Source organism: Cupressus sempervirens, chromosome 10 (assembly GCF_028749045.1).
Source record: "Cupressus sempervirens isolate cs-2001-9-10 chromosome 10, ASM2874904v1, whole genome shotgun sequence".
Lineage (NCBI taxonomy): Eukaryota > Viridiplantae > Streptophyta > Pinopsida > Cupressales > Cupressaceae > Cupressus > Cupressus sempervirens.
The window spans coordinates 299,532,244-299,548,371 of NC_143127.1; the positions used below are offsets into that span (position 1 = coordinate 299,532,244).

At 35.5% G+C, this 16,128-nt stretch overlaps 1 pseudogene; it reads right to left on the reverse strand.

The window, feature by feature from the left end:
* Positions 1 to 2,457: 2,457 nt before the first annotated feature.
* LOC149533823 (heat shock protein 81-1 pseudogene) lies at positions 2,458 to 14,441 on the reverse strand (annotated as a pseudogene).
* Between the last annotated feature and the right edge of the window lie 1,687 nt (positions 14,442 to 16,128).

The following is a 16,128-nucleotide window of genomic DNA, read 5'->3' on the forward strand; positions in this document are numbered from 1 at the left end:
AACCTAGGCCAACTATAAAGCTGAACTCCTTCTTCTACTTCAGGCTTTGCAAATTCTAGGTAGGTAGACCTTTAGATTCGTTCATATGGTACTAGTTCAAAGCATACACTTGAATCTATACAAAACATATTAAACCCTTGTTTCTCCCATACTTGTGCAATAACAAAGGTATGTAATAGCAAGTTACAAAACTTATGAAATCCACAAGCTATGTGAGGGTATCCTTTTAGTCCTAAACAAAAAGGGAAAATGGATATTTGATATTTGATTTGAATTAGCAAAAACCCATATGCAGTGACAAACTAAATTGATCCTATAGCTGATCAATGCCCTATCCATTGGGTATTCCACAAATCACAACATACATTAGGTATTGGTTATCTATCCTATCACTTTGTGAATCATATATCAATGTTCAAACTAAACCTCATACTTATCAAACATCCTTCTCATGAAACTCACAACCCTATCAAAATGTTTCAAGCATTTACATGGTTCTTTGAATCAAAGGGAAATCACATCAATACAAACAACTTGAAATGAGATGCAATTGGATCTATGTTCTTTGTCCATAAACCACAAAAGATTGTAAACAACACAGAAAGGAGACAAGAATAAAAATAAAAATAAGTAATTTGTTATTCTTTGTATTCATTCCTTTGAAACAAGTACATTCAAGATGCATGAAAGATTCATACAACATTAAATAGATCAAAACTACACTCTATCTTTATTATAGCTATTCATATAAAATAGAAATGTTGGAGAAATGGTGGAAACCTAGTTGAGAACTTTCTCAAAACTTTGGCAACCAACCCTGTAAAATGAAAGAAGAAAGAAAGATATATACAAGGAAGGAATCCTGGATCTATGATATGGAATTGACACTTTTCTACTTGAATCTCTCTCCAATGCTATTGCAAAACATCTTTCATCTCTCTAGAACTAAAAACTAGATCAAATCCCATCATTGTGCCTTAACAAACTTTGAAAATATCTCCCCAAATGATGAGAAAAGACCCTTTCTAATAAGCTATCATATTTGATGTCAAAATTTTCCAAAACCTCTACCAAAATTATTTGGAGACAAAATAATATCATTACTAAGAACCTCTCCAAATTTGGGGCATACCCTATTCACATTTTTCCCAGAAACTGATTCTAAACCACCTATACTAGAATGTAGTTGAATAAGAAGCACCTTAGACAAAACCCAATATAATTTTTACCCACTGATACTTCTATAGAAACTAATAGAAAACCTAGAAAGTAGACACTAAGAGCTTCTCATCGATATAAGATAAGTCTATATTTGTTTAAGAAAAATGCCTAAGGCAACCATTTGAAAACCAGGTTTAGAATCTAGTTCAAGACCCATTTAATTTTACAAATATTTATCTTATGCTAAAGTTGAAGCTTTATATAACCCTTTTCAATTTAAATGACATATATGTGCAAATTGAGGAAAAATATTTAAAAAATTGAATTTTGGAAATTTTTATTTCCCCCCCTTTTTAAATCCAGATCAAACCTGAGTTAACCAGCCTTGACATGTGTCACCTCCTCATTAGTTCATATTTCCTTGTCATCTTTCCCCTTTAGTTACTTCAGGATAGCTCTACCACCTAGGTGACATGTGGTACCACTTGATTCACCCATATATCACTACCTTTGACCATGTCCACTACTATATAGCAGCCTCTAATTGGGTCGTCATGTCGCTATCCTTAACTGGCAAGTATCTCCCCATGGCGACTTAGTGATGACCATTGATTTGTGACACATGGCATAATTTGGTGTGTCCATTATGAGATCTACCATCTTTGTGCCCTTTCCATATGGTAGCATGTCACTGTCACACTGCCAATTAGCATCCTACCACGTCATCATGACATAATGACATCATGAAATGTGGCACCCTTGATCTACATCACTGCCTTATTTTCTGTGCCACATCACCTATGCCACATCATTGCTCTTTCCACATGTCAAATGGTCGCTATGTCACATGACACCTCATTTTCCTACTATGTCATCGTGACATAGCAATGATTATGTCCTATTCTACCAACTCATTCACCTTGGAATCTGTGCCAAGTCTCTGAGTGCATGCCACATGGCACTCTGTGATTGGTCATTGGGTCCAGATTATCTGCTATGTCATTTATTCTCAATGAGCATGTTTAAAACTTTGCTCCAAGCACACTAATCTGTCCTTTTGTGGCCCACCCACAAGTGTGCGCCTTGTCATAAAGCATGGATGCTTTAGACATTATACACTTATTTTATTTCATATAAAAAGGGAAAAGAACTACACTACCTCTTGAATGTGGGATAAAACTCCAATATACTTTTATAGAGGAGACTATAAATATCACAACCATAACTCAGTATTCAATATTTTAAAGGTGTGCTTTAAACATACTTCTGCCAAAGATTTATTATTCCACTCCATTTCTATATGTAATATTCCTCTTCATTATCTAAAACTTACTTCTCCTTAATATTCTCAGTCCACAAAGAAATTAGGTAGCTAAAAAACTTTGAATGCTTCTTAATCAAGTCCTTTAAATGTTTATCTTGGAGATACTCCAACTGATCATCTTTTAGGTAGAGAGTGATCTTTGTTCCCCTACCAAGTTGTTCACCAGATGTATCTTTTTTTGTTGTAAATGATCCACCTACCTAAAATTCCAAGATGTACAATTCATCATCATTTTTTTGGTAGTCACAATAACCTTTTCAACAACTAGATATGCAGAGTAAAAATTGACACCAAACTTCCCAATCATACTAACATCAACAATAGTAGCAAGAGCTTCCATAAATTTTTTTGGTGCCGAACCTTGTGATGGTCTTAGGATTGTTAACCAGGTCCGACTTGGTCAGGCCCATGCTACTATCAATAATCATCAATAAATTGCTAGCCTCATCTAGAATAGTGTAAATAAATAGTTTTGGTTGAGATTCCAGTTTTGACTTGTCAGTAAGGTTCTCAAAATGAATCTTATCCAGAACATCTAAAGCATTCTTGATTAGTTTTTTCAGGAAGATCTCTTTGTTGCTATAAAAAGTATTGATAACCAGACTCAAAAGTTGATTAATCTCAACTTAGAAGGAAAATATCTCAACATTGCCACTCACCATGATCAAAACATATTACTATTATCCCCTTCCAAGCTTGGTGCCTTAATTTTTATGGTTTTTCATATGTTCCTTCATAGTTTGTAGATATCCAAGAAGAAAAGGCATGTTGTGTAGAAAATTTGGCATCTTTCATTTACATCTTAATACTTACTTGTGACTTGCACTTCAACCTTCATTTATCAGTTTAGTATGCATAAGATGAAGTCTGTCTTAGGTTAGCACAAAAATTCATCTACATTCATTCACTTTGTTGCACAAATTGTGTCTCCTTTTTGTAGGCTAGAATCATGATAAGAGTGGGGTAAGACATCAAAAGTGGATGACTCCTTTTCTTTGACTATGGCAACATCTGCCATGTTATATTTGATCTGCCCCTCAACATTCTATAGTTTTGAATAAAAATCTAGAACACATTTGTAGAGGACTCCACAATAGTCATTTTCATTTGTGCTATTACTAATCTCCACATGGGCATATTTGAGCAATTTAAATAACATAGGCCCCTGATTATAGTTACATTCATGGCATGGAGATACATATTACCTACATTCAGGGTCTGGGAAAATGGTCCCAACTTTGATAGGAACCTCTCTTTAACATGTTCAATATCATTGCCTAATTGATGCTCATGAGGATATGGAGTCTTCAAGAGAAAGAAAAAAATTGAAATATGATGTTAATGATTCTCTGTAGAAAACACACACCCATTGGGTAAAGGAAAAAATCTCCACCACTAAGAGTTGCCCATGACTTTCATGTGTTTTCAAGTGACATCAATGCCTATGTCTCTTATGCATGTCTTTTTTTAATCCTCCTACTTGATCCTTCCATACTTCCTATATGTTTACATACCAATGATGGCAAAAACAATACATACAACCTTTTAGGAAATGTGGATGCTCCACTCCTTATGCACTAGGTCCTGCAAACCTATAGTTTTGAAATCACCTTAGATTTCTAGAAGGTATCACATTTCCATAATAATTTTGATAATATGGATATGTTCATCCACAAAACCACATAACATACACCCTTTTGAGATACATACACAATGTCTCTCCCTCCAAAGTCATATTGAGAAAATGATGCAATCTACTCTCTTTGAAGAACATGGACTCCATCCTTAATTGTTCATATTATGTATAGACCTATCAGTGAACAGATTGTCTTTTCGTATTAAAACAAAAATCCAATCTATGCCCAAGGCTAGAAAATTCAATAAAGTTCACAATATTTGGGTAAACGTTGTGTTATTCATTTCCCTCTAAATTTTTATAGGTACAACTCCCTTTACAAATAATTTATCAATGAATTTAAAAGATCAAATTTAACTGAATGCACACTTTTTCGAGAAAGTGCTTAAGGGACACTCCTGTACTTTTGGGCACAGAGGTAATAGTTTACATATTTAGAAAATTAATAAATGAAAAGCTCATAGTCTTTCCACAAGTAAGCAAGATTTAACTATAAACTAAAATTTATAACAACTCAAGCTAATTCTAGGAAATGATAAATAAAGATGAACAACATGAGAAATAACGCTAGATATTATACCAAAATAACCATCACAACCCATAAAGTAACCATGAATGGTTATGCTGAAACACCAAGTTTTAAAGAACATCAATATATATATAAAGACTTCTCCAGCACACGGTCATTAGAGAGAGAGACTATTTCATATATATTACTACCTGTCTATCACTATTTCTGCATAATCAACTTAAAGAAGTACTACTTTTAACAAATCATTCTTAGGCTACTAAAAATCTAACCATTCTAGCCAAATGCTCCAACATTTATAGTTTCTTACAAACCTAAAAAGGCCTCCATTAAAACCCAAACTTTCGGTCAAAAATGGTTTAAAGAAAGAAACAATTTTAAAACAACTAAAAAAAATAAATAGAAAGTAACTGTTTTCAACTAACATCTTCACCAACCTTTTCTCTATCCGCCATGGTCTGCTTGACTAGTTTCCAGCTCCTGAAGGCATTTGTAAATTCCTGCATCGCATGAGAGTGAGGATTTTTTAGGCTGAGTAGGTTTGACCTACAAGCATCTTTTTGCCACTTAATGTTAGTGTAAATAATTATTATTTACACTTTACTTAAGTTTACTTAGGATAAATGCATTATTTTGTTATTTATTAGGTTAGACACTTAGGAGTATGCATACTCATATGAGTTGTCATGTTGACAACACAAGAATTAGCAACTCTATTTTAGCATATGGTGTCTACAACACTGGAGTTTGCATAATTAACTGAGTTGTCATGTAGACAACATAGTCATTCACACTTTAATTAAGCATATGGTATCTACAACATAATTTTATGTGACACACCTATGTAGGCTTATCCTCTCATCATCACACTAACTCCTATGCTCAATGGAGGATAATCCACTCTTGGTGGACATGTGCTTAGTTATGAGGCTTATCATTTTGCTAACTCCTAGACATTCTAGAAGCATTCTAGAGGCCTTTATATACAGGCACTCGTACTATACTTGAACATCAATTTACCTATTATTGAATAATCTAATATCTAAAGATAATCAATTATTCATTCTCATATTGTTATGATCACACATTATTTGGTCCATATTGTGCTAGTCTTGCACTTCTTAATCTTCACATTATTGTGACCTAAGACAAATTCTTCATGGTATCATAGCTATACCAAATTCTTACATGGTATCAGAGCCATAGGAGTGTCATTTCATAGCCATTAGAGACCATTTTTGCTTCACCTGTTGGAGGACCTCGATTCAGATCCGGAGTATTTGCAACTATTGGGAGCATCTAGAACCAAAGTGGATCTCACCATTACATCCAAAGTGTTGATTCAAAAAATTTTGACTACAAATTTGCCTACCCTAGGCTATAGTCAAATTTGAGGCCTATTTTTTTTGCAAACTAGAACCTGAAGGCCCGATTTGCAAAATTGGTATGATCTCTTCAGATCTGTGCAATTGATATTTAGATTTGCAATCAGATATACCCCTAAATTGACTTTTGTTTCATCAAAATCAGACATCTAAGGTGAAATCTAGAGTCAATTGATTTTTGGAGGCATGATAGTGGTGATTCAGGAAAAATAATTACAGAGATGATTTTCAAACAATGATATCTCCCGCATACAGACTCCTTTTTTTGAGCAATTTTTTTTGTTTTGTTTTCGGGTAGAATTTCATGATCTATAGATTGGTGTAGGATGTTTGATATCTGTGTTCCTAAATTTTTTTGCAAATCACAAATCCCTATTTTTGCAACTTCAAAGGCTTAGTTTGAGCTCATCTAGACACATATTCAGGTGCTATTTTTTTTGAGAGTGCATGATATTTTGTCCACTTTCCAGATATTGTATCAATTTGGAGCAATTTTGAGTAGACATTATACTTTCAGAATTTGGTCTCATTTTGGCCTATTGGAACTTTTAATTAATTAGATCCTTGAGAGGACTTATGTCTTATCTTGTTGAGCCTAATATAGCTTCATATTTTTTGTTGTAACCAACAAAATCAACAGTCTACTTACGCTCTAAATTGGCAAGTGGCATATTGTAGACACACTAAGTATAAAGTGCCAAATCATACATTGGGGGGGGGGGGGGGGGATTGATTGATTATTTTTTCATTTTCGAGGGTGCATACATTTATTGATCTCATGGAGTTTTGTTTCACATGTCAATTTGATGTTAGACTGTGGTTGATAGAGAGGAACTATCAGAAATGGAGTGCCTTGATAATTGATCATCTAAGAAGAGAGCATAAGGAAGTATTTTTTTATCTATGTTCCAAAGAACTACCCTCTAATGATTCAAAACTTGTTAAAATAATTTTAGATGTCATTTTTCTCAGTATCAATGCTTATTTCCTTGATGTCATATGAAAGCTCACCGAACCTTATGACATTTGGATGGCTCTTTGGAAAGCATATGGAGATCCTATAGTTCCTCCATTTCTAGAAGACATTCTATCTTTAGTCACTCCAATAATGGTACCTTCAACTCCAATTGAGATCCTACCTCTTGATGCTCCTATTGACTCTATTGATCTAGTTTTAGCCATAGATGGTCCTGATTTAGTGTAGCAAGAAACACCATGTCTTCTTATTTCAACTTCATGGGATGACTTCCTTCTAGACATTGCAATGTTATTTATGGAGTCTTAAATTGAAGATGTGGGAGACATAATTGATGACATCAATATTCTCTTTGTTGAGGAGACTTCTTCTTCACTTGTTGTGAGCGAACACTCTGACCCTCAACCACTTGATCTTTCTTTCAAGACTAACATGATTGTGGACACTTCTTTATAGTAGTTGGAGAAGGGTTCTTTTACTATAGAGGAGAGATATTAGTCTTTGGAGATTGTATTCTAGTTTCCTTAGACATCATATCTTCTATGGATTCTTCCTAATCATTGGGGAGCATTCTCTACTACACCTATGGTACCATTTCTTCCTACAAGGAGGAACACCATTCAACTTTCATGGTGCAACTTCTTCAGTCATCAAGGAGCTTCTTTCATGGGTGTGCATTCATCATTGAGGGGAGGCTACATTGCTTCTCTTCCCATATCTTCCTATTAGGATGCTTCATTATCTTTGGAGGTTGATTCACTTTCATAGATGAACATGTTACCTTTTTTGCCACCATCTTTTGGGCATCCACTAGACTGGTTTATGGCATCTACATTCATCAAGGACTTGTCAAAATATGAGTAGACTTCAAAGGAAACATCCATAACATACTACATATGGATCCCTCTTCCATCTTCCTATCCTCAGCGGGAAGCATATTTGTACCTATACTTGGTGCATCTTCTTCCTAAAGGGAGAAATGTTGTTTGTAGGCATTGGATTTTCTTTTGTCTTCAAGCACTCATCATTACGAGATACTTTACTAAGAGGAGGATTTCATGGAGGGATTCTCTATTGTATATGCATGATGTATGTCATAATGCGGGGGGGGGGGGGGGGGGGGGTCTTGATTACTCCATCCATACATGCATCTTTCTTTATTGCACTTATCTCTCTTTTTGGGGGAGGGTTTTTCTCATGAGGTTTTCCCTCTTTCTCCATTTTTAGAGAGTTTGCATTTCATTGCATTACATTGTATGTACATCATTGAATTTATACTTGGGTACCTAACATGGCCTAGTAGCTGGGACCCATTATGAATTTCATCATAGCTTTTGTGAGCTTAAGTGCATTCCCCTAAGTTGCCCTTAAGGGGGGGTGTTAGTGTAAATAATTATTAATTACAGTTTACTTAGGATAAATGCATTATTTTATTATTTATTAGGTTAGACACCTAGGAGTATGCATACTCATATGAGTTGTCATTTTGACAACACAAGAGTTAGCAACTCTATTTTAGCACATGGTGTCCATAGCACTAGAGTTTGCATAATTAACTGAGTAGTCATGTAGACAACACAATTGTTCACACACTAATTAAGAATATGGTGTCCACAACATAATTTTACATGACACACCTATGTAGGCTAATCCTCTCATCATTGCACTAACTCTTGTACTCAATGGAGGATGTTCCACTCTGGTGGACATGTGCTTAGTTGTGAGGCTTATCATTTCAGTAACTCCTAGACATTCTAGAAGCATTCTAGAGGCCTTTATATATAGGAAATCCTAGTGTACTTGAATAGAAATTATCAATCATTGAATGATCTGATATCCAATGATTCAGATATTATTCATTCTCATATTATTATTATGATCATACATCATTTGGTCCATATTGTGCTTTGTCTTGTGCTTCTTGATCTTGGTGTCATTTTTTCCTAAGGCAAATTCTTACATGGTATTAGAGCTATACCAAATTCTTACACTTAAGCTCCCTAATCCTATGGCTTTGTTTTGGCATGAGGTTCTTGTTCAGATATAACATTGACTTGATATTGGCCAGGGTGGTGAAGTCTCTAGAAGTAGGTATGTCGTTGTCCCTGATTTCTGTCACAAAATCATTGAAATTCTTGGTTAAAACCTCAAAGTTCATGTTGCCATCTTCAAAATATAGGATTCCTATAGGGTTAACATTCTGCATATCTTGTAGGAGTTCTTTATTCATCTCGATGATTTCATCTTCCCCTGATCGCATTTCTTTGATGGCTCCTTTGTAAATTGACTCCTTCCAACCCATATTACTTTTGAGGAATTTTCATGGGATTCTCATTCAAAAACTTCAACACCCCATATCTTTTGACTTCATGGACTTGGAACTCAATAGCTTGGCATCAATTCTGATCAACTTCCCACATTGGCACAAGGGTTTGAATTTCAGCTAATAGTGCTTCTCATTCTATGTATGTAGTAGTAAAATCTAGAATAAATTTACTACCTTCTTTTACTATGGATCCCACCCATTCTTGCACTACATTTAAGAGTAATTTACCCTTTTTCATTTGCTTAACCAATTTCTAACTGTTTGATGAATTGGGATCAAAAGATTGTGGAGTTTGAACCAATGGATGGGTGCCCAAATTCATTAGAGAGTCTATATAAGAAACCAGTGATTACCAACCCTTTTAGCTCTTTCTTTTCTTTGCTATCCCTTTTGGACTGAGTCAGCATGTGATTTGTAGAAAATTTAAAGAAGTGATTGCTCATGTATTTGGTGATGGTCCCCAATTCCATAGTGGTGACTTTAAAACCTTTTGCATCAATTTCCCTAGTTTCATCTTTCTATTTATAGGTAGCCACCTCTATCGTCACCTTTCTAGTCACTAGGTCCTTGATCAAATGTGCATCACTTTTCATCTTTTTTCTTTTAGAACCATGGGCTACATATTTTGTAATGATATCCTTAACTGGTGTAGACATCAGTTGAAGGCTACATTTCTTTTTGACTGAATTAGATAACCATGATGGAATGATGGAAGTAGTAGTCATCCCTTGATTTCCTCTAGGAGGAGTCATGAAATTAGGCTGATTTGACTTAGGGGCCTCTATTAATTGCACATCATTGTCTTGAGTATCTGAGAAGGTGAACTCTTCTCCTTGAGCTTTTGCTTGAGTCATCATTTTCTCCATTTGAATCTCTTTTTGCATGAGTGCTTCAAATTTAGTCTTAGACATGGTTCTAGGGAACATGATTTGTTTAGGAGACATTTTTCTTTTATGCTTATTAGGAGTCAAAGTGCCACTTGCAACATGAGATTGGGATGTCAGAGGCTAATGTTTCAGAGAAAGAAACCACTTTTAGGGACTTTGCAGTTTGTTTTTCGTTAACAACCTTCATATTTCTTCTCCTTAACTAGTTATCTGTATGGGTTAGAATAGATCTGGTTCTCAAGTTTATATCATCTTCTTCACCCTGAATCTAGTCCACTTCTAATTGCTTTAGTTCACTTGCCTCTTTCCATCCTAGTTCAACAATATCTGAACCATCCTCAATTACCCCTTCCAATTGAAATTTCAATTTGAGGAATTAATTTATGGAAGTGTTAATCTTGAATGGTCCCTTTTTATCACCTCTTTCTCATCATTACAATCTTGCCACAAATCTTCTAAATTAGGAATTGTTAGTGATTGACCTTTCAAGATGAGTACTTTGGCTGCAAACTCTTTGCTATCACAATTACTCCTTCCTTGGTAGGATCTGAAATTGAAGTTGAGAAAGTTGCTTCCAACCACTGAGGTATTGATCATATTGCTATAGGTTAAATAACCAAGCTTGATAGGGAAAAGAGACTCTCAATATTCCTAGGGTAGATTATCCTTAATCACCAAGAACAACTATCTACATATCTCAACTATGATAAAACAATCTAAAGCATACTAAGGCAATTTCACTGGATCTTCTTCAAAACCCCCTATTCATAAGTATGTAAACTTAGGAAATTGAATGAAATAGCTCCAATAAATTTGAATCAACTTTTGGGCCTCCAAGGATATCCTTGGCATTGGTGCTCTCTTGAGATTCAAATGTACACTTTCTATTAGAACATCATGCATTTTCCTGAAATCTTCCAACACTCTATCCTTTTGGAGTAGGGGACAATATTGATAGATAGTTACATCTTCATTCTAGGTTTCATGGGGAAGGGAAGTGATATTGTTGATGCATGCAATGTAATAGGTTAGGTAGGAAGACATATGTAGATCTTCTCTAGATACTTTAGAGTGTTTGAGTTGACTCCTCAATGAACTAGCTATCAATTCTGCCCAATCTAAAATTGTTCTCCTTTCAGAATGATCTTTATGTAATAGTACATCCAATCTTCAAGGAGTAAAACATCTACATAACCTTTAACCCAGTGCAACAAAACCATTAGGTCATGAACATGAGGCTTCATATGATACTTAGTAATTATTTTGGGTAGTCTTGAGCCACCTTTATAATTAGTTTCTATCCATTTCCTGGCCAACATGTTACGGTATTTGTCTAGATTTTTTTGTTATTCAACCAAAGACTAGGTAGGGATAAAAGCAACAAAGGTACACTCACAAAGATGCAATAATGATGAGATAGTCTTCCTAAAGATGGAAAAAATTGGTTCCTTGCCTTTATTCAAAATACTTTTGGTTGTCACATCATAATGATCAATGCACAACTAAAGTAGCTCAGGACTCAAAAGGGCAGGGGGAAAAACCAAAAATTCAATTAAACCACTTGTTAGAATCTCTAAACAACCATTAAGTTCATTAGCTTGCTCAAGAAAATTTCCTTGTAGCTTCTCAACTTTGACACCTTCCAAATTAGTATAAGAAATTATAGGCCTCTTACACTCTAGACAGGAAATATTTTTGAAGAAATGCATAACATACCTCATTCCAAGCAAAGGAAATAAAAGCCTAACACTTCTTTTGTTCTTCAAATCAACACACAGGAGAAAGAACAAGGGATTTCTTGTATTCTCACTTGTAATCTACTGAGAGAAAACTATACCTCTTTTCTTCACTTATTATTGCTCCTCCTTTGATTCACCTTTTCGCATGATAAAATAATTAAGTGGAAAATGTATGCTTTAAGAGGAAAGGAGACATACTGGCAAAAGTACCACCTCATAATAAGGTATTCATGGTGATTTTTTTGTGGATTGATTTGCACGCTTGAAACTGTGACAAGACACCTTCATTAAATGATCATCCTTTGCAAATGTCCTTGCAATAATTATAAATTTTTGACAATTAATCCAACTCCCAAATGAAATATTTTCCCTTTTTAATCATGATGACAACCGATCTTTTGTCTCAAGAAAAAATAAATTAGATAAGATCTTCAACCATCCCTTCTGACATCTCAATTAATTTCTTGGGCACTGGTTGTCCTTTGGGAACCATTAACATCCGTGCACAAAACCTTTAGTAATAGAACTACCTTAAACTACTTCAAACTGAGGTTTGAAGAGGTTCAAACAAACATCTCTAGTATGCTTAGTGGGTTCCACCCGTAGAAAAATATTAGTGTCAAAATCCTTTGGTTGAGCTGCTTTGAAATGAGGTTCAAAGAGGTTCAAAGCGATTCAAGAAATGAGAACTATGAAGGAAATCATAGGATTAACCTCTATATGCAAAGCGTGGTGATATTTAGAAAACATGAAACTGAGAGGAGCTTTCTTGATGTATGATTTCGGGTTTCATAGGAACTAGAGAAGGTTTAAAATATGGTGACTCAAAACTAAGGCTAACAAGAACCATACACTCATTTGATCTCAAATGATGATAGACCTATAGTGAAACATTGCAATAATTAGAATCATTATAATTTCCCTTTAAAAATTGTCAATTTCCACTAATTCTGTTAGTCTTGTGAAGTTAGTTAGGCCCCAAAGTGGATCTGGCTTTAAAAAAATTCATTTTCAAATGACTGACATTTCAAATTGATTTTTTCAATTCCTTATACTTATTGAGAATTAGATTTTATCATTTATTAATCATTTATAATTCATTTTTACCACTTTCTAAGAATTGCCCATTTAGTATTAGGAGGCTCTAGAATTGGTCTTAAAAATTGATTGAATCAAACAACAAGGCCCTAGGATCTGACATATCTATTCTCTATTCAAATTCTTTTACCTTGTCATATTTTGTCTCATGAAAACTTTGGGATCAAAAGATATTGACTGTCAAAGTTGCTCACTTCAAACTGTCTTGCAAACAAACAGGTTAGAAACAATAAATTGCATTCAAATTTGGCTTTGAAAATAGGTTAAACATATACTTGGGGGCACAAAATATGAGGAATTGGTTTAGTGTCACATGGGATGTATAATTCTATGTTTTGGGATCATGACCAATAATTGAGAGTGTTTGGCAGGTGTTCAAAGTTGGGTTCTTGGAATTGCAGAATTGGGAACACTAGTAGAACAATGATTTTTACAAATGAAATGGACATGGGAAAGTATGCAAACATATTCATCAAGCCTTAAAAATTGCCATAATTGAAGTATTTTTAGTGTATAAAATAATGGTACAATCCATTTGGATCAAAATATCATGGATTCAAAGTTATAACATCAATAACATGCCTTCTGATTAATTTGCACTTTTAGTTACCAACAAAACTCTAGAAATTACATTTGGAATCACATTTAAAAATTAGTCAAATGGATTTGTCATAAGCTCAAACCCAAAAATTAGCATGTCTTTGACCCATATCATGCAACTCAAAAAGAACCTTTACATTTTTTTGAATTGGGTCAAAGTTATAACTGGTCAAATAGGGCTTCGTAGAATTCTGAGCAATATGCATCAGCATGACAATAGTAAACAACCAACTTTGAAGGATTCAAAACCTAGTCAAAACATATCAAAATGACTTGAAATCTGAAAAATAGGTTCTTTGATATTCATAACAAACATTCCCAAAGTGGAAAATCATGAAACTTTATTGGGTGTAAGATATTCAATTGTAAACTAGGCTTCTTGTCATTGTTTGACTCTTAGGCAAAAATGCAGATTTGAAGAATGTTCAAGATGGAACTTCCTAGAATAGTTTAGAATGAAATTTTTTTTAAAAAAAAAAAAAAAAAGAGGGGTAAAAACTTTATTAAAGAACAAAAAGAACCATTACAAAGAAAGCACAGACCTAGGGTCCCAAGAAAGCGAAAGCACCTCCCCACACATAACTAAAACAACCCTCACCATCATCTATCACCATTCTCAATGCCATCCACATCCAAAATATTCATTAGGTCCAGATAACACTCTTGAGGAATTAACTCCCACTCCTCAATTCTCCATCCCTCAGCATACTCAGAAGTCCACTTCGCTAAACAATCAACAACCCTATTCCATCCCCTTGGGATATGGACGAAAGTCACCATTTCCATCAGAGAAAAAATCCTTAAAATTTGTTGGAGAATCCTAGCCAATTGCCAGTTAACATCAGCCACTTTCTACTCAATAAGTAGATTGATCAACACCTGAGAGTCAGATTCACAAACTATCCTTCTCCACCCCAAAGCATGAGCTCTCTCAAGAGCAACAAGAATAGCCAGGCCTTCAACCCAGTTGATGGTATGAACCCCTTCATAGATCAAAAAGATAAATATCACAGTGCCCTGAGAGTCTCTACCAATCCTGCCAATACCGGCTGGACCTGGATTACCCCTTAAAGAGCCATCAGTATTGATATTCAACACACCAAGGGGAGGGGCCTTCCACTTGCCAACTCTGTCAACTTTTTGCCTCTCACGATGTCGTCTCTTATCGCTGGCCAAGGCCATAGATGATCCCAGAATCCCCAATCTTTTAACCAGCTCCACATCACTCTTCTCCAAAGGGAATTCCATAACACACTTAGTTGCAACTATCTCTTGAACCATGGCCAGAACCCTTAGCCAAACTTGCTGCACTGACCTTTGCTCCCCACGAAATATCCTCTGATTATGCTCTAGCCAAATATGCCACAACAAGAATATAGGCCCCACAAGCCACAATTGCTACATAAAAGGATCCATAGAAGGGGGTCGACCCATTCCCTACCAAAATTCAATCAAGGAAGAAGCATGAACACACAGAGTATTCCAAACACCCCACCAAAAGTGCCAAAGTTGCATGGCAAAAAGGCAATGAAAGAACAGGTGGGCTGAATCTTCCTCATTAGCCTCACACATAACAAAAATAAACGGGCCAAGAAATCCTCTCTTTTGAATATTATCCCAAGTCAAACACTTATTCCAAGCCAACATCCAAACAAAACAACTACATTTTGGCCATGAAAGCTTATTCCAAACCTTTTTCCACCATTGCATTTCAAGCCCAACCAACTTATGAGACATCAACTTGCTATAACCATGAGCAACAATATAGATTCCCTTAGGATTGGGAGACCAAGCAAGCATGTCATCTTCCTAGAGAAAGCAACATCTTTGACTATATAGAATATTACGCAACACATCACACTCCTCATGTAACCCATTAACCAACCATTCCTTTGGGGGCTTCCATCTTTCCATCTCTAACTGATCACAGAGATAAAAGGACTCTAAATCCCTCACCCAAGACCAGCCAACCTCCTAAAAATGCTAACAAAGAAGCCCCAAATTGGAGAACTAAGAAGTGATGGGAGGATACCCATCCCAAGAATCCGACCAGAACTAGGCTGCCTCCCCACCCTTGCAAATCCAAAATAATCCGTCCTTGATAAGCATGGATCCTTTCTTAAGGGTATCCTGAATTGAAGATACCTTTCCCATAAGGGGGTATCTAGAGATGTCAAGAGGGGAAATTCCTAGAAGGTACTTATGAGAAATAATCTTGGCCCAGCTCTTATCCTGCTCATTACACCACCACCAATACAGTTTAGCCGCCAAAGCTTCCCCAGTCAAAGCCGATTACCTAAGGCCCAATCCACCATACCATTTTGGGCTACACACCACTTCCCATCTAACCAAACTCCATTTAGAGGAATACAAGCAACTAGTCCATAAAAACTGGTGCACCACAGAATCAAGATTCTTCAGAAAGCCCATAGGAGCAACATGAAGCATACATCTATAAATGGGTAGA